The following is a 19594-nucleotide window of genomic DNA, read 5'->3' on the forward strand; positions in this document are numbered from 1 at the left end:
TATGTACATAATGTATTGATATATTTCGCGCGGGCCTTTGTTCAGGATATTTGTTTTGCGAATTTCCGCACTCCACCGCAACGGCCGCGGGACGTCAAACCGCGTCAATAGATGACAAATATACGTGTATATGGGCACAATGGGCTCGTGCGGCCTCCCCCACCACCCTCCGACCTAAGATTCACGTGCTACACAAAGTACAGGCGCGTACCTATATACTATTATATGGATTGCGTTGTGCATTATTATATTTTACACTGCGCAGGATATACGTATATCCTGCGAGGACGACAATGGCAGAAGCGCAGGAGCAGCTGTCCCACGTCGCCGGCTGCATATACGCACTTTGCACGCGAATAAACTGTATATTTCACGGTTGACGACAAGTTGCGCTGGTTCGTCAACGCGTACCGACCGGATGACAAACCGTAGGTGTGCGCATTAAATAATATTAGCCCCTCTTGCCACGGACAAAAAAAAGAGGCCCCCGGTACATCGCATGTTATACACGCATTTAACTCGTCGCGAATTCTCGATTAAAATGTCCAAATCCGTTTTTCTATACCCGTCGACTACGGAGACTTGCTGCGCCGGACGGTTTTTTTCATTCTCACGTTTCGTGGTTGCGTGTTGACCGCGATTTTGAAGGGAGGTTTTCCTATAATTCCGATAAGGGATGGGCGAGTACCTACCGGATTTAGTGAGATATTGTTGTACGAGACTATAACTTCATCTGAATATTGTATTTATAATACGAATAATAAGCAGAAAATTAAGTAGTCAAGGGGTGGTAGATCATCATTCAAACAATGAATTCCCCGATAAAATATTTCACTTCGCCACGCTACTGACTACGTCACATAGTACAACTTCAATACATTCTACACAAATATTATAATATTATATGGTATTGTGGACAAGTGATTATTGTTTCATTTTTACTTATATACACTCGTTGTGGTTGTAGGTGATAAACTGATAAGTGTATTTTTCTCACTATTAATACACTGTGTACAGCGTGTACACACAACGTCTAATGCAAATCTTTGTTCACAACGACACAATAATTAATAAGACCCGTAATGACTATATCGCCTATATGCTGTTTACATTATACCACGGAAGCCTACGAAAACGTTATCGCATCGCTAATTTTACCGGTGGTTTACACAGTTGGGAATTGAGGTACAATTTAGTAAAATAAATGTACGATTAAGTTTATAATTTCACAGGAATCAATCGATTAAAGTTGTGGTGCTACGTGCATTTACGCCTACCCCAAATGTGCATTTATACGTTTTCTGAAGATTTACAAATATTTACAATTAATTCACAAAATTCTTTGCAATAGTTTTGGTTGTTTTTCGCATAACATCGGGGAGCCAACTTCATGTACGTGTACACTAGTAGACGACTGTTGATTAATAAAATACAAATTTCAATAAAATATAACATTATTATGTAAATTTCGTATAGTTGTAAAAAAGGGTGTGGAATTTCAAATGTATGAAAGCGGCGATTGCATCACGCATTGATTAGAGTTAATTAAGGGAGAGGGGTTAAATTTATTCATAATTTACTGACCCATTTTAAATGACAAGTTTTCCCACTCAATATATTTTTCCTGGGGGGGAGCAACAGCCCCTCGTGATCCCCCCCCCCCAAATAACGCCTATGTCATCGCGTAATTCATGGATATCATAGCAATCAGCAGTGCAGTGTGTACCAAACATAATAAATAATATGCGATTCGAACGCGTAATTCGGGACCAGTGATCTTTGGACGTCGTATAACTATATGAACGGATTAAGACCGAGTCCAGCGATGTACAAAATATTATACTATCGGGATAGATTACACAGAGACAATACAGTTTACGTGCACGATTAAGTGTGACATAATATAGCTATACCTATAGGTCAATAGTTCCTGTAGGGATCTTAGACACGAACCCAATAGCATGCAAATATTAAAAACAATATAATTACTATAATACGCCATTGTGTGTTTGCTACGAGTGACGACGGTGCGGGAGACGTCCAAGAGTGCAATATATTGCAGTGCAGGCGCCGGAAATTATTTTTAACGACCCTAAAACGCACAACGGTGCAATACACGAAATCACGTTTATCATAATCGATGGAGTTTGGTCGAGAAATCACTGGACAGCACTCGTGAAGACAACGCGGCGCGACACCATCCCGAGTCGTCGGGATGTCGGAAACTAAAATTCAGATTTTTTTGTTTTTACCTAGAAAACGCGAAAACGGCTACAATGGCGGACAGGGTCGGTTTCGGTACATTATACAACTATACAAGTCGTTTGGATATGATTAGCGGTTCGTTATTTCCTCATGATACATAAACACGTGTATGTTATAATATGATATACACGGGACGTCCTGTGCGCCTATATGTTCCGAACAAAAGTATTATATATGTACATATTGCAGTAAACGCCACAACGAGAGCACATATGGTGAAAATAAGGGCACGCAGGAAGACGGATCGTATTTCACTAAGCTGACTTATTCCGGCGCGCCCGTGTGGCGTAACCAGTTTTGCCGTCCTCCGATCGGTCTCAGATGATTTCTTATCTCGCGGTCACTCTCCTCAACGGTGATAGTAACAAAATTATACAGGTAATAACCGCGCGCAAGTACCACCGCAGTGGTAAACACAATTATATTTAATAATAAATTATAATATCATATGATATTAGACAACAGCGCAGAAGTCGTGCAAACAGACGTATGCTACGCTGCATTATGCGTGGGGAGGGTATTATGCCTATATACCGCGGGCCGTGGGAGCGGTGGTAAAAGCGTTTCATGGGTGGGGGGGGGCACTCGGAGACCTTTGGCCACCGGTCCGAACGCTATAAGTGCGGTTTACAATGACTGCCGGCTAATTGCAGGTGCACGTCATACATTTACTATTATACTTATACGCGATTTCCCTCACCCTATATCGTTTTAGTCTCGACAACAAGACATCGCGACGTCCGGAGAAGAGAGACGAAATCAAAGAAGAAAACGGCTGCAGCGTGGAGGGGGGAGATCTCAAAACCGCCGGAAATGATATCATATATACAATATTTCGACGACACGATGGCGCGGAGAAAGGTCCCGCGGGCTTAATTTCTACATCTTTTGTGCAGCCGCACGCCCGTCTGTCGTCAGGCCCGAGCGTTTAGGGGTTGAAAGCGGACGCGAAAGGGTTGACCGGTTTGTGCTATGCGCGTCATGAATAAACGAAACATAAATTCATCAGGCGGCGGTGTTCCCCGCATAACAGTTTAAAGCCCACCGAGACCCGAATTAATATGCAAAACTCGACGGATAGGTATATTATACTATATAGTAGTATATAGGCTGCATATATGTATATATGTATATATATAAATATATATCATGGTTGTCGTAGAGGTAGGACAGAGCGAGAACGACGCGCGCTGGGTGGCGAGACGAAGAGAGAGTGAGTGACGGTGACTTTTGGACCCCTTTTACCGTGTTCGTTTCTTCGTGCACAATGCGTATATATTATATTAAATATATATGGTGAATGACAATACCACCTTCAGGTTCCGTTATATTAAATCCGGCGATCTCCTCTCCTCCATTACCATCAACGCTCAGTCTTATAGTGTATATAATATTATTATATTATATATCGCAAACGGACGTGAATTTCGGGTCCCGATAAACCCCCCGCGCCCCTATGCATACGCGTGTATAACCGACAAATACCACCGTTACGCGATGTTATATGTTATATATATTATTATTATAAGGGACGTCCGTGTGGTAAATTAATCTTTATAGTACGTTTTTTCTCTATCAGTAACCGATTCCCGTGGGTTTTTTTTTACCTCTATCTCGTTTTATACACAACCTAAATATATTGTCTCAAGCGATGACTTTCACACTCGAAGACAAAATATTATTATAAAGACCTCGCATTATTTACCACAATATTATAAGGCATATGTCGCGATTACTGCAGTGCGTTTCAATGCATAATATATCTCTATAATATAATAGTAGGTATTGACGGGTGAATGAATGCACGCTGCACGCATAACAACCATTAATGTACTATATTATTTTGTTATTCAAATAAATATATAACGTCCACAGAGTGAAAAAAACTAAAGGTCGTCGTCGTCTGAGCGCAGCAATTAACGCGCGGCGATAACATAGCTCTTTAATTCGTTAATTGTGCATATTGTAGTACTTATATAATATGTACAATGTACAAGTTATACTATTATGTCGTATAATATTATAATGTTATTATTAAAGCACGGATGTCGTATCTAATGGTAAAAAAATAGTAAAATTGATTGCAGTAGGTAGCGCAATAAAAAAATTATGTTTATGTTTTTTTTTATTTTAATAATCACAGTATACTTCAAATAAATATGTAATAAAAATCATTTATCAAATCAAAAGTAATATTACGTGAATGAAATTGAAAAATAGTTAAAAATATTGCAAATAAACATTTTAGATTTTAATTCTTATACTTACATAAGACGCATTTTAAAACGTACTAGAAGAAAAGTTACAATTGTGACAACATCCGTGCCCTATATAGGTATTTATTATTAATGATAGTAGGTAGGTATACTAAGTGGTAAAACGATTTGACCATCTATAGACGGGAGCGTAATAAACATACAGTACTATACATTATACATACTGTTTGAGTTGAAATTTCGAGTATAGGTCAACAATATAATATTTAGGTATACGCTATAAGTGGTCAAAATAATAATAGGTTTGTTGTAAACAAAATATTATATTATGCGTTACGACAAAAGAGTGCGTTGACAATTATACTATTACTGAGGCGCTCTATTGTATAATATACCTATGGGTTGGTACACACAAATGAAATCGATCTGAAACCTAGCGTCATCATTGGCAAGAACGTGATTCCAATATATTTTACATGCGAAACTATTAGAACGAAGACGAACTAGACGAAGCCTACCCCATACGTAAACAATAATAATTTACGACGGTAAAAATGTTAAATGTTATCCTCGACGTCCATAGAAATCCAATGACAGTTTCTCAATCGTCCGGAAAGTAATTTGTCGTACACTGGATGTACCAGTGGTACACTTGTGCCATTTACAGTTTTACCGACTTTTCGCCATCGGTAACTAATGGGTAGAGTTGTGTGGCTGGCGGCGACGAGACGAGATCGAATCCAAGCTACTGTTTTATAGGTACTGTAACGCAGGGCCAGTGTAGGACATCTATCTACACTCGGCAACAGTTACGATTTTACAAAAAAAAAACAGTGGTCTGCAAAGTATATTTTTTAAAAAAATATCATAATCCCGCGGACTAAAGTAAAAAGTGAATGAGATATTATAAGCTATTACATTTTTCAATTCAACATATTATAATTAGTGTTTAAAAATGTCATGAAATTTAAAAAAAATGAAATATTTCAGTATTTTAATAAATTTTGTTTTATTTTTAAATAAATTTTATAATTACATATGATTGTCATAAATTGCCTTCATAATTGTATGGTACCTATATGTATACAGTATATTTAACCTTTGGTATTATACATTTAAAACGGTATTCAACATTTTTAAATATTTTAATGTTTAAATTTTACAAGTAGGTATACAATATTATACATGTATATTGTGTACCTACTGAATTCTTACATTAGAATTTAGAACACTGAACATTGTATTAAAAAAATAAATAAATTGTGTTTTTATTTATGTTAAAAAAATGTCTATGTTTCACGATTTTGCGAAATATTTCACACTTCAAACACTAATAATATAGATAGTTATCGGACCACTGTTTTTCATTTAAAACCGCAGTAATACGGTTACCGAGTGCCGAGATGGATTACAATGAAATTGATATTCTTATGATCTCCAGGAGTATAATAAATTATGTTACATTGACAATTATGACATATTGTTGTGCAACTTTTTAACGCAACAACACGCGTGCGCCGGTCGGTTGTTCAAGGAGATCGTAAAAAAAGTCCACAACAATAATAATAATAATAATAATAATAATAATAATATACAATCCCCTTTTGGATCAATGAGCATGATCTATGTGAGAACGACGCAACCAACATACTATGTCGACGCCGCTCAGTGCTACCATCGCGCGCACAACGCAAACAACACGCATTCGTCGTGCGGACGACTAAACGCAATACGAAAACACACAACAGAAACAAAGATAGGTAATAGAAAGAATATTATTATCGCATACGAATATTATTGAAACCTAATCGTTTAGCCACTATAATAATAACCAGTGGGTCGTTGAAATATTTTTATCCCACGTCAACAAATAGGTATATGTGGTAAAAAAAAAAAAAAATATGTTCTTTATAGAAAATGTAGCATATTATATACAATATTTGTATCAATAAATTTTATAAATTCGAATAGAGTATTCCGATTGGGTAAAAATGCAGACGAACGAACCCATGTTCAAATCTAACAACTCGATAGGTTTTCAATAATATTACCAAACAATATTCTTCAAACGGAATGGATACGACATTAGTTTTTCTTCTATACGTGTATATTACGCGAACAACCCCTAACTGTTACGAGTAATTATCGAAATTATTATCGTGAAATATTCGGATATCAATCGCGGAGTGACACGATAATAAAATATGCTTACAAGTGTATTATAGATATGTGGTTATTGGCAGGGGAAAGACACGAACAAAATAACAACAATAATAATTACATAATGTTTCGGCGTAAGCCCCTGCTCGGCGCCTGAATTCTTGCGGTCAAGCAACCGCACTTGCACGTCGTCAACCTGTGCGGTGTCACGTATTTTGGTCGGGCGTAACCGCTTACCCGAGTAAAATTATGAGAAAATAATAATAACATTATGCTCGACCGGATAACGTTTTCTGTAAAAAGCCATCGAACCTGGAATTACAACTGTGGACCGACAATTGTATTATTACTTCGACACGATTGAGCAAAAAAACAACTTAACTATTGCAGCAGAAAGAAATCCCGACTTTTTCGGAAACGTATTTGTCGCGTGCGACTTTTGAGGGTGGCTGACCGTCACTATAATCTAAGGTAAATTGTATAGGCAATTTCACAAGCAATCGTACGCCTTTTTTGAGTGGTAATCGGTAAAAAAAAGTCAGGGGAAGGAAAAGTCCGAGGAAAAAATATTTTATTCGATTTCATTTGATTATTTATCGTTATAAATCATTTGACTTTCAGTCATTATTATTATTAAATAACAATAAAAAGCGGTTACAAACAATTTAATTTGAACAGACGATTCTAATATTCCCATAGTATAGGTACCTCCTTGCTTACCCCGATTTTCAGAAAAAAATATTCGAATATTCTCCATAATGTGTACGACGGAACGACCTAAGTGTATTTTTAAATCTACTTTTAGTAAAATGTTTTAGATTGAAATATTTGAAATAGTTATGCCACATATTTTACACGAAAGAAGAAAATAAGAAATGCGACTAAGCCATACGCCGTATGCGTGTGCGATTATATTTTGAGAATAAAAATCTGGATGGACGTTACAACGCACTGTTGGAATATTAGAGTGAGTAGATACCTAATTTTCGACTGAACATAAATACTATAATTCCATCAACCAATCGGATTGAAATTACATTGAACGGCGCGTAGTTATGGGTGTAGCTTAGTAATCTAATATCTGTTCCAATCGCACACGTGCACTTGGGAAATTGGAAATTTTTAAAATTGATATCGTATTTATCTTATTATACCTATATACCTATATATGGAAACTATATTATTATGTTAAAACTAACGCCAACGGGGTATTATCGCGTTGACTATAAAACGGCGATTTTGCGGGTAAGTTGTAAGTATAATAATTTCGACGCCGTACCCAAAATCCCCCAGAACATCGGGTGCGCCACAACAGCAGTAATAACAAAAACAACAATAATAATAATAATAATAAAAATAATATCGTAACGTTCGCGACTCGTCGACCGGCGGACAGATGGTGCCACAGGATATTTTATCGCCTCGAACAAAGGCCTTATTTCGACTGTGGCTGGGTGGAGCCTACGGGTCGAAGGGACGATGCATCATCCGTCAACTGTCAGCGGAAACCATTGCTGGCAATCATGGCGATCGGGGAAACCATCGTCGAGAGGCGGTGGCTGGAGGCGTGTTATATATTCGTTACGAAAATCCGATCAAAAACGTTTCGTTGTGATAGATTTGCGTTGTGCACGTCGTGCGTTTTTTTTTTTGTTAATAAGAAACTACTAAAGTTTTAGGTACTGGATCGGTGGCTGCGGCGACGAAAGACACTATTGAAAACCAACGAAAACCCGGGTGTAATCTGTAGCAGTAGATATTATGTATGGAGTCTGTGTGGAAAACAACGACGGAAAAAACGTTGTTCCGCGAACGATCGAAAAGCCGCCTAAATAATATGCTCGTCGTCTATATTATAAATTTATAATACTGCAGGTACCGACCACGACGATATTATCATATTATATAATATATATTTAATTTTTTATGTCATTCACAAATCACGGAATTATACGACGTGAGATGGTTTTTCTAATTGCATATTGGTATACAATACTACACTGCAATCGGATAAATCGTCGTTTACCGCAGTGATAATAATATTATGCGATATAAATGTCGTACGCCGCCGCCGCCAAGGGGTAAAAGAACGACGACGTTTAAGACGTTTTATGTACCCACCGCGACCGTGCTGTATGTATATATATATAGATATATTATGTGTACACGACGTAGGGAGAGATTTTATCGTCCCCTTTTCCATTCCGCGCGCGTGCGTATAGGTACCACCACCGCACAATGATATTACGGAGCCATAAAAACCACAGCGCTCTCGTCAACCCATTCCTCGCGAGCGCAAATTATCGTCAGCGTTCTTTACGACCGTTTAATAAGTCGTAAAAACGCCGTTTCAACACCAACGCCGCCGCCGCCACAGCCGACGTCCTATAATTTAACGCACAAGTTTCCGCGGCGACCGACTGTACATATATATTTACGGGTGTGTATACATAAATAAAATATAACTCTTCCCGCGGTCCAGAGATTACACGGCACAATAATTATCAAGGAAAACGAACGGAACAAAAAAAAAAAACACCGGCCTTAAATCGACCGTGCAAAACTGTACGCACCACAACATCGCCGCGAACGAAATGTAATGTTATAATTTATAATGATCGCCGTGCGTTCGGCGACCGAGATTTTTCACGAGAGTTAAAAAGACAATCTATATAATTATTGTTATTAATTATATTCTCTATGCGCATTTCAAGATTATAATAATATTATACACACCGTTGCTGCAGTTCAAACAGACGCGCGTAAATAATTGTGTACCGAAATACTATTATATTATATGTGATGTTTGCCGCCAACTCTTTATCTACGAATATTTTTACTGTACAACACGGCGGCACCTATTATAATGAATGTGTCGGACGTAAACAAAGCGTTTAATTCAAACCCGAAAATTTGTCTAATTTGATTGGCCACGTCCTTATATAGATAATATTATATAATATTATGTTCGTTTTATTTAGGTAAGGTTTCAATGATATTATATTATATTCCTTAATGCGCCTACGTGATTCGCATAACGTACAAGAATGGAAGTATGGAACACCTCGACGGAGTATTATAAGACTATAATAATATACTAATAAATTGAAATACAATAAATTTAAGTTAAAAACAAAAATCGTCAAGAATAATAATACTTTTAAGAACGAGTGGTTTAAATAATAATAATAAAAAAATTAATATTTCTCTAGTACCTAATGAAATTTCAAAGGACAATTATTGACAAATATTACGTTACCTATTGGTACCTATTCTAATAGTTCACGCAAAAGCAAATAAGTTACGTTATAGCACTAAATGTTTTGATGTAATGATGTGAATAATTAACTTTACTTTTTAATTTGTTTATGCCAGGCCCCGGACAATTATAAAAAGTACTAAGAAGAATTATTGTGCATTTTATTTTTGTATGTAATATTATGTTGGTTGCAATAATATGCAATTTGAGAAATCGCTGGATCTATAGATAAGGTATTTCATTTTTCATAGTGACTTTTTTATTGTTACTAAAAAGAACAGTCGATTATTTGGTTCAATATAGGTGCCATTATCAAAAATGAATAGTATTATTGACATTAAAATAAACTAAATTAAATCTTCAACTAATCTTCAACAGCATGTCGTATAGAAATGAAGTTGTAATTTATAATAAATATTATCTATAATGTGATAGGTATTTATGTAAATGTACATATTATTATATATCATATTTTAAATTATAAATTATGTATAGGGAATTTAACATTAGATATATTTTACTGAATTGTGTTATGGAATAAGCCTTTAATTATAGAGAATATACCTATCCATATTCTATACTCAAGATTCACAAATATACGGAACATAAAACCAGAAATGTTGAATGATCGTATAGTGTAATTTCGCTTACTTATTTATAAATTTATAATTAAATTATTGGCCGTTATCATAATTGTTTAATGCAAATGTATAATTATGTATATCCACACTAATAAATGTGCAGAATAAACAGTTTTAAAAAAATATAAATGTATTACTAAACGGCAAACTACAAAAATAAAATAAATAATATTTAGAGATACTCCATAGCTAAGCCAAAACTAGTTATGTAAATGCATATTATGCGCTTCAAAATATTATATTATTTGTCAATAAATAACGCTTACATTTTTAAGCTACAAACTACTTTATAGATGTATAGTAATAAATTATTTAACATACAAAAATTCGAGTTTAAATTGATTTAGATAATGTAATAATTAAAATGTATAAAATGATTAAAACATGAATACAGTTATTACAAGAAGTTTTAAAATGTTTGACAACATTAAACATTATTATGATAATTCATACTACATAGTACCTATGTTATAAGGAACACGAAACTGTTTATAACTATAATATTATATTATTATATTATTATATTATGACGTTATTGTGGGCTCAAAAAATATTTATAAATATTTTTATAATACCATATTTTACCTACTGTTTATTAATTTTTTTTTTTTTACAAACACGCAAAGTAGTTATCTACCATATTTCTAAAAACAAAATAAAAATAAACTTACGCACGACAACCTTATACAGTTGCTCAAATAAATATATATCGTTCTATAAATTATACATGCTATATTATATTATATAGGTACTTAATCTCTAGGTATCCAATAAAAATTGAAAATTACTTTTTAGTTCCTCATAATATATGATGGTTGAACAACAATGTAAACATAAATGACAAAAATTAAAAAAAATTACCTGTTTATTGTTTTATGAAATGTCAAAAGAAAAGCTCACTTTATGCGACTACCCAACACGACGACGATGACAACAACGATAGTTAATGTCATAACGAAGTAGAAACACCGACTGCGATGCTGCTGCAGTGCTTACACACAACGATGACCGCAGATTTCCGAAAAAAATCGTTTTCCCAGCGATTCTCAGAGCCCCCATCGGGACCCCCGCAGGATTAACAATTAAGTGATTAAAATTTTATTATCCCTCTAAACGGACGCGTCGTGTGCGCGCCACGATAATAATATATTAATAGGATAATGTATGGCTCGGAGAATAATGGGATAAATACGCTATAACGATATTATAATATTTGTTTTTAATTATGTACGCGCCCGACTCTCGATTGAGACGTCAACTGTATATTATATACCTACCATACGTGGCAGGATACCGTATAATATTACCATATACAAGCAAAATATATTATTATACAGTATTTAATATAATATACACGGGACCCCGCATATGGGTTGTGCGGCGGCGACATCGTGACGAAACTTGATAGTCCCGCAGGGGTCGCCCCGTTGGCGGAGAGGGTACGCTATTAAAATTATTGATGTCGTAAAATTATTTAGGCATACACTAGGCCTTTGATTTATCGCGCGCGTTTCTGCGGGATAAACAATAGGTAATACGTGTGACGAGGTGGTCGGAAAGTGCACGAGAGAAAACTACCACTGTGATAGATACGTATATATGGATAAATAGTAAAATTCGACTATTGAGTGGGGCAGAAACGAAACTCGCAGAAAAAAAAATGTCCGGCTATACGCAAGACATCGTCGTAATATAATAGACGATTACAATTTGTTGCGATTTATACATGTATTATATAGGTAGGTACACTATGGTTTATCTCGGTGGCGAATCTCGCAATTAACCTCTCTAGCACGTACCTACACACATAATAATATGACCTATCACAATAATGTATTGTAACGCGAGTAACAACTGCAGTGAAAAATTATACAACGGAATAATCATCGTCAACAGATATAACGAAATTAAGTTGGAAACGTTTTCGTCGCCGCAGTTTTCGACTCAGAATGCGATTTCTTCAATATATTTATAGGTTCCTATACCTATTTATAGCCGGAATATAATATTATATGTTACTCCACGCATATTAAATTAGTGATGTCGTGTTTTTAATTTTAACTATACACCGTATCTGATCGGCCACGGAAAGAAGAGTGTATAATTTATTTATAACACAATTACACTATCGCGTTCAAAGACGCTTATTAATATTATGATACACTTATTAATTAATGCATTTTTTTAATAATATAGAACGACTACAAATTTAAAGACTTTTATGTATACATAATATTATACGCGCGTCTATAGAGACGACACAATGTGCACACGTGTGCGGACGGCGCTGTATAATATTCAAGAGACAACTTTACAAGCAAACATTATGCAATACACTTTCGACGTGAATAGCAGTTGATATATTATAATAATAATTCTTTTTTAATTTGTCTTTTAATTTCAAACAAAATTCGCCGTAAATTTATTGGACAAGGTTTTTTGTTTTTCGATGGGATTTATATTTGTTTTACATCGTTTTCGCGGGGGAAGAAAATAACCATCACGTTTTTTTCGTCGTATTAAAATTAATAGTAGCGCAGCCTGTTTAATGATAATGTCGTATAATAATACAATGAAATCTAAGTTATTTACTGCACAATCCGCCGCGATCGTCAGAACTGTTCCTCCCAAGGCGACGTTTTGATTTTTATATTTTTTTAAACATATTTTCCGAAAATTCGAACGCTTGTACTTAAATCACATGGCAACACGTGGCGAGGTATACGTACGTACGGTCCATCGCTATACAAACATTTCATATGCTACTGTATAGTGTATATAACAGCCTATAATGATTGTTATTTCAACTGAGTGTGGTCGAATGGTAAACAGGCAATGAAAAAAATCCATCACCGTCCGTTTAAGAAACGGTTGAAATAATGTTGCAGTGAATCCGTGGCGAGGTGTTTGGAATTTCGGATGGTTTATCGAAAAATCGAAAAATGCTCAATTGCGTAAAATGCGTCTCGTTATATACTTTCGAAATATTTTCCAGAAATATTGCGCAGTGAATCGTCGGTGCATGTATATATACCTACACCATACTCTGACTCTGTAATCCCATACCTCGTCGTGATATCTATAATATTATTATAACGGCGAGATATAGGATTTCCGTTATCAGTTATTATCACTATATTAATATCATCACAAACAAACGAGCTGTGAAATACAATGTATCGGAAGAGTGCCGAGGATGATAACGTGGTATATAATCATGGTTATCGCAGCAAAACGTTTCGATATTTTATAGTTTTTATATTAAAACATTAATAACAATTATAATATTATGTTATATTTTATATAGACATTTATGTCCCAGTCATAACGCCGTGCACACGTAGGTAGGTATTAGGCATGTATATACACGCAGCGCAATATATAGGCACGACAGTGGCGCGTTGTCGTCGTCTTCGTCGTTGTTGTTTACCCGAAACAAATAACCGACTAATGAATTTATAACGGTACACGACTATATAATGCGTCGTGACGAAGACCAGGATCACACGTCTAGTTAACACACACGCGGCCGGACCGAGCGGAATTCTATATTTGAGAAGATTTATAATAATATTATACTCGTGCACATGGTCTCCCGTTCGTGTATCGTATACATAGGCGCGCGCGGAGAACAATCGAAAGAAGAAGCCAGTCCTTTGTTATCGTCCCGTCCCCTCCCATCGAGCTCCGCCGCAGAAGAAAATTTCCACTAAGACGAGAACCTCCACTATACAATATAATAATATTATATTATAATACAAGAAAAACGTCATTCGTCAAGACGTATCAAATAGGTAAAATTTAGTGGCGATTGGATTCGACCGTGCGACCGCGTTATTTTTTATAGATCGATCGGAGAACTTTTTTATATATACCCCTAATGTTAGAGACTTAAAACAAAATAATAAATCGGTAAAATATTGTGATGAATACACGAATATACGTGTTATAAATTATTTCCCGTACCACCGAATAGTTTTCCACGTACCATCAGTGGAATGCGTGACCAAAGTTTGATAACCCCGAAAATAGATCAATAATTGGGCGTTGGTTTGTTTTTTTTTTCCTCAAGAGAAATCATTTAATCATTATAATGTATATTCGAATGTCATCAGCAGCGGACGTTTTTTCGACGGCAAATAAGAAGTTAATAATTATTACATAATTTCATATTGTATTATTATGTAATACGTTATTATGTTTGTCGTTATAAAAAAGGCCCGAATTTAATTAAGCCAAAGTAAACTCAAACGAAAAAACATCGTAAAAACGTATAATGATTATAAAATATATTAAAACCTTTATCTAAATAAATTATTATTATATTTCACGTATGGAATGATAATTTGTGTCGGTTTCGATCGAACGTGATGGGTTAGGTGGTAAGTGCGCGCTGCATTGTTTTTCTATTTGTATAGTATATCACCCGATTTGAAAGCAAGGGTGGCTGTCTACATTGTGATTTTTCTCCGAGAAAAATCTTCTATACGACAATGTGGCTGAACGTTATCCACAACAGCGGGAGATGGTTGGGTGTTCATCGAGAATAACCGAGAGCGAACTTACTTCATATTATATCGTTGTTAATGACGCCCAAACTTATACAAATACAACCATGTTTATCGGTCTATCACGAATGCTGCTGACCATTAATTATATTATACCACTTATTATAGCAACGTATATTTAGAATTTTAGAACATACAATTCGGTAGTTAATTCGTTTAAGTAAACTTATCCATTATAAGGTACAACGTATATAACGAAAATTCTTAGTTTTAATTGTGTCCAATAATATTTTAATAAAAACAGAAGTTTTGTATAGCTTATAATCGATTAAATTGGTCCACGCTTAATCAATATCACTTAATATACAAGTTAGGAAGTGAATGGATTTGCCTATATTATCGTAATCGAAAACACAATAGTATTAATTATTAAAAATAACGTTTAATAGAAAATCAATAAAACGTAGAATATTTAATGAACAATAATAATATAACGTTTATATAATGGCCATGGTCGTCTTTCAGAAATATCTTTGTACTCGGTAGTACCTATATAACTATACTATAAGCGACCGCAAGGGGATGGGCTACGGGTTTAGACCCTTTTTGCGAACCGTTTAAACGCGTATACCGCCATCACACAAATGATAATATATAATGATGGTATAGTTATGGCCGCGTTAGAACGCAGTTGTAGGGCGAGTTAATAAATTATAATATAATATATGAATAAAAAAGTTCATTTGTTGTCTCTCGGTTAAAAAAAAATACCGAATTTAAAAAAAATACCATCTCACGCATAGTTGAAGAATCTTAGTTTGCAAATTTTTCGTCACGCGGTAAACTAAAAGAGAAAGGTATATGATCTGCATCGTGTGCACAGAAGACAGAAGACATTCATCGAGCGACGTGCGTTGGTAGTAATAGTGTCTTCGCGACGATCACGACCGCTGTCGCCGTCGTTAAAACTGAAGAAAAAACGTTAATAAAGTTACAAAAGAATTTAACCTATATTATTATAGTCGGTATATCTATCAACAAACTATCTCGCTAAATAGTTGTAAAAATGTATATGCTCGTACATCTCGTTACGGTACATAATACAAGAGGATTCGTTTAATATATATTTTCCAACACTCGTTATTTCAAAGAGCTCACTTTTTTTCCAAAAATGTTTACACAATAGTTTAAATTACTTCTATTTTGACACCTTTAAGTACCTATGTATTAGGGTTTATTAGAGTTATTGTGTAAGTACCAATAGAAATAAGAGAAAAAAAAGTTGCATCCCGCCGTGACTGTATTGTTGTACACCATTTTGCTTATATCAATGATTGATATACCTTAAATTCTATTAAACTCGGTTTCATGTAATGATATCACAATTAGGTACCTTCCTAGGTTATGATTTAAAATTCAAAAGTAGCCAGTGCTTTCTCCACAATAAGGGTAAAAAAAAATACAGGGACAATATAAAAATATTGTTTATCTATACTAAATCGAAAGTTTTCAAAGAAGTAATAACGAGTGCGTTCACTGTGTTTAAATAATCAATCTGTGAAAAGGGACGGCGTCAACGGTGTTATATCTGATCGGGCGTGATCTATATAATATAATATTATACGCATTCGGATCGTATCGTTCGCACTTGCAAAAAAAAAAGTATTGAATATAACAATATATTATTATATGTGTACTAGCAACGGACACTCGGAATATTGGCAATATCTGGAAAATTGATAGGAAAATTTACCGTCTAAGCGTGGGGGTGGGGAGAGGAGTGAGCTAGTCTGATATTTTATTATATTATATAAATGTATAGTATGTACACAGCATCGATGGTGAGGAGGACCCGACAGGGACACTACGGCCGGCGGTGGGTGCGGGGCGGTGGCGTTTTTTGATAAACAGCTAACACGCGTCAGTGGACATCCGGTTGGACATTTGCCCGTTGCAATATAATAATATATAATACCATATAAATATGAATAGAATATAAACATATATAATAATATATATCAACGGTGAGGCGGGAGGTGCGGGCGGAACTATAACCCCGTCGAGCGTATAAGGACTGTAATATCGGCGTATAATATATTATAATACTATATATATATAGTAAAATAATATTTAATAATATATATAGTGCGCGTGATTTATTTTTATTTAATATTATTTTTGTTTTCTACATATAGATTTTTGTTTTTATTATTTATTTATAATATTTTCATCGTTTCATGATATAGATATGCACGGCGGAAAACAGCTCCATATTGTATTATTTATATATAGGAGAGACTATAATATACGCGAAAGCCGTAAATTTCCACGTGTCCGATTATTAGCGCGAGACCCTCAATAACGATAACAAGCGATTTTTTGATGGTGACACACTCACGCGATTACGAATCGAACGTTATAGACGTGTTCGTATACCTCGCGAATTGCGATAATTATAAGCGGACAGCACACGTGACTATGAGTTGGAATCACATTGGTACAATGATAAAACTGTGAAAAGCGAACGGAGATAAACGATGATTTGATAGAATTTACAAAATTTTGCGGGAAAAAAGTATACAGAAAATCATAATAAAAAGTTTTTCAAATGAACATATTATTATCGTATATATTATGAATGTATACCTACCGACCGCGAAAAGCGACGCACAACATTATTAATTATTATATACGATGTATATAAATGTATTACTGTAATTAAAAATTCGACTGAAGTCCGGTGCAGCAACATAAAATAATACGTGCGCGTAACAAATAACGACAATTGCGTGCTAATATATAGAGATAAATAATAATAACAGAGATTTGTAGTCGTAAATATATAATATTATTATGTATATTTTTTGCAACTCACCGAGTAGACCTCAATATATAGGTTATATTATACAAAAACAAAGTGAAAAATCGACGTCTTCTTACCTGCAACAAAAAATGAAAATAAAATAATTAGATTACTCACTATATATTATTAATAATATTATATTATATTATGTATATTGAATCATGAATCATCGAGATAGGATATTATTTTGTGAGTTATTTATAGAAACAAAATACGCATGACTGGCGCGGATGCGAGCAGCTCTAATCTGAAAGGTGAAACGCGCAAAGCACTATAAATCACATTATTGGCTAAATGAAAAGAAGAAGCGTTTTATAATTTATTGGCGCTGTACATGTATAATATAATATTATATACGACGCGTTATCAGTTTCACACAAAAAAAAAAAATAAATAAATAAAATAGTTCGACACGCGCGTCAGTAATGATTTTACGATCGGTTTTTTTTTCCTTTTGTAAACCGTACCCGCGGGCTTTTCCCGCACGCGCACATCGCGTGTGATGTACAATATAATATTTTCCGCGTCCCCTCCGAATTATTATTATTATTATTATTATTATCATGACAATTGGTGCCGAGCGTGGTTAAAAAATGACGTGGGTACACTTTTATTTTCCGGTTACCTATACCGAAACTGCACGGACAATCGAAATTTAACCAATAACCGTGTAGTAGGTATAATCCGGCCCCAGTCATACATTATACGCGGCTATCACTGTAAACCTGTGTACGTCGAATATTTTTTAATATTATATATTGAAAGATGTCGAATATTTTACTGTTATATTATAATTATTATGGGATTAGGAACTTATAAAATTTGCATCTATTTGGTGGATGGTTCCATAAACAGCAAGGCCAAATAAAAATTCTACTTGAAAAACCGAGTATACCTATAATAAACAATTTAAATCAAACATTTATTTTGCTCAGTTTTGGCATGTATTTGAAGGTTTTTAAATATTAACGCATAAAATTCATATTTTATATTTTGACCAACATTGTGAAAATATTAGGTACCTACCACGAAATAAAATATCTACGTCATCGATGACAATTTTAACCTTATCTATATTGACTTATGATTTCGTTTCTATCAAAGGATCGTATATGACATTGATATGGAAACGATATAATTAAACAAAGAGTAAAAAATTTAAATTTAAATAGTTCAGTAAATCTATTTTGTGTTATAACACATTATATTGTTTGTTAATTTATTTTTTCATTCATACTTTTTGTCTGTTATTATCTAAAAATTTATACTTTTATTATCTAGAAATCTACTTTTTTTAGTAACAAAAATGTTCAACAACTATAGGTGAGTTACACGTGTCTATTATAGCACCACATAGGCTTAACGCGGGAAATCGATTCGATAGAAAACGGCGGTCGTGTACGTGGTATAGGTATAGGTGTAAACACGAAGACAACTCGATTATAGGTTATGAGTGCGCCTATAGTGCGTCTTGGCACGTACCCTAATCTTGTCTATACAACTATGTACAACGGCGCTAACGGCGGGGAAAGAGAGAGCAGCGATGTATCGCATCAACGATCGGATACCAATTAAAACGTATACCTATTTATTGGGTACATATGAAGAACTAACCTGAAAATGTAAATAACAGTTAATTTGTATATGTTTATATTATAAATTATATGTAACAAAATCACGGT

At 34.7% G+C, this 19594-nt stretch overlaps 1 protein-coding gene across 16 annotated transcripts in view; it reads right to left on the reverse strand.

The window, feature by feature from the left end:
* The window catches only part of LOC132938226 (homeotic protein antennapedia-like), a 204848-nt gene that overhangs the window by 19709 nt on the left and 165545 nt on the right, over nucleotides 1-19594 (reverse strand). For 2 of the 16 annotated variants that reach the window (XM_061004939.1, XM_061004941.1), the window contains exon 2: nucleotides 17925-17989. The exons of 13 other annotated variants lie outside the window; for them this stretch is intronic. The gene's annotated coding sequence lies outside the window, so the exon portion shown is untranslated. Of the gene's footprint in view, nucleotides 1-1989; nucleotides 2015-17924; nucleotides 17990-19594 lie in introns of those variants that run through there. One more of the 16 variants, XM_061004942.1, reaches the window with a different exon arrangement.

Source organism: Metopolophium dirhodum, chromosome 2 (genome assembly GCF_019925205.1).
Source record: "Metopolophium dirhodum isolate CAU chromosome 2, ASM1992520v1, whole genome shotgun sequence".
Lineage (NCBI taxonomy): Eukaryota > Metazoa > Arthropoda > Insecta > Hemiptera > Aphididae > Metopolophium > Metopolophium dirhodum.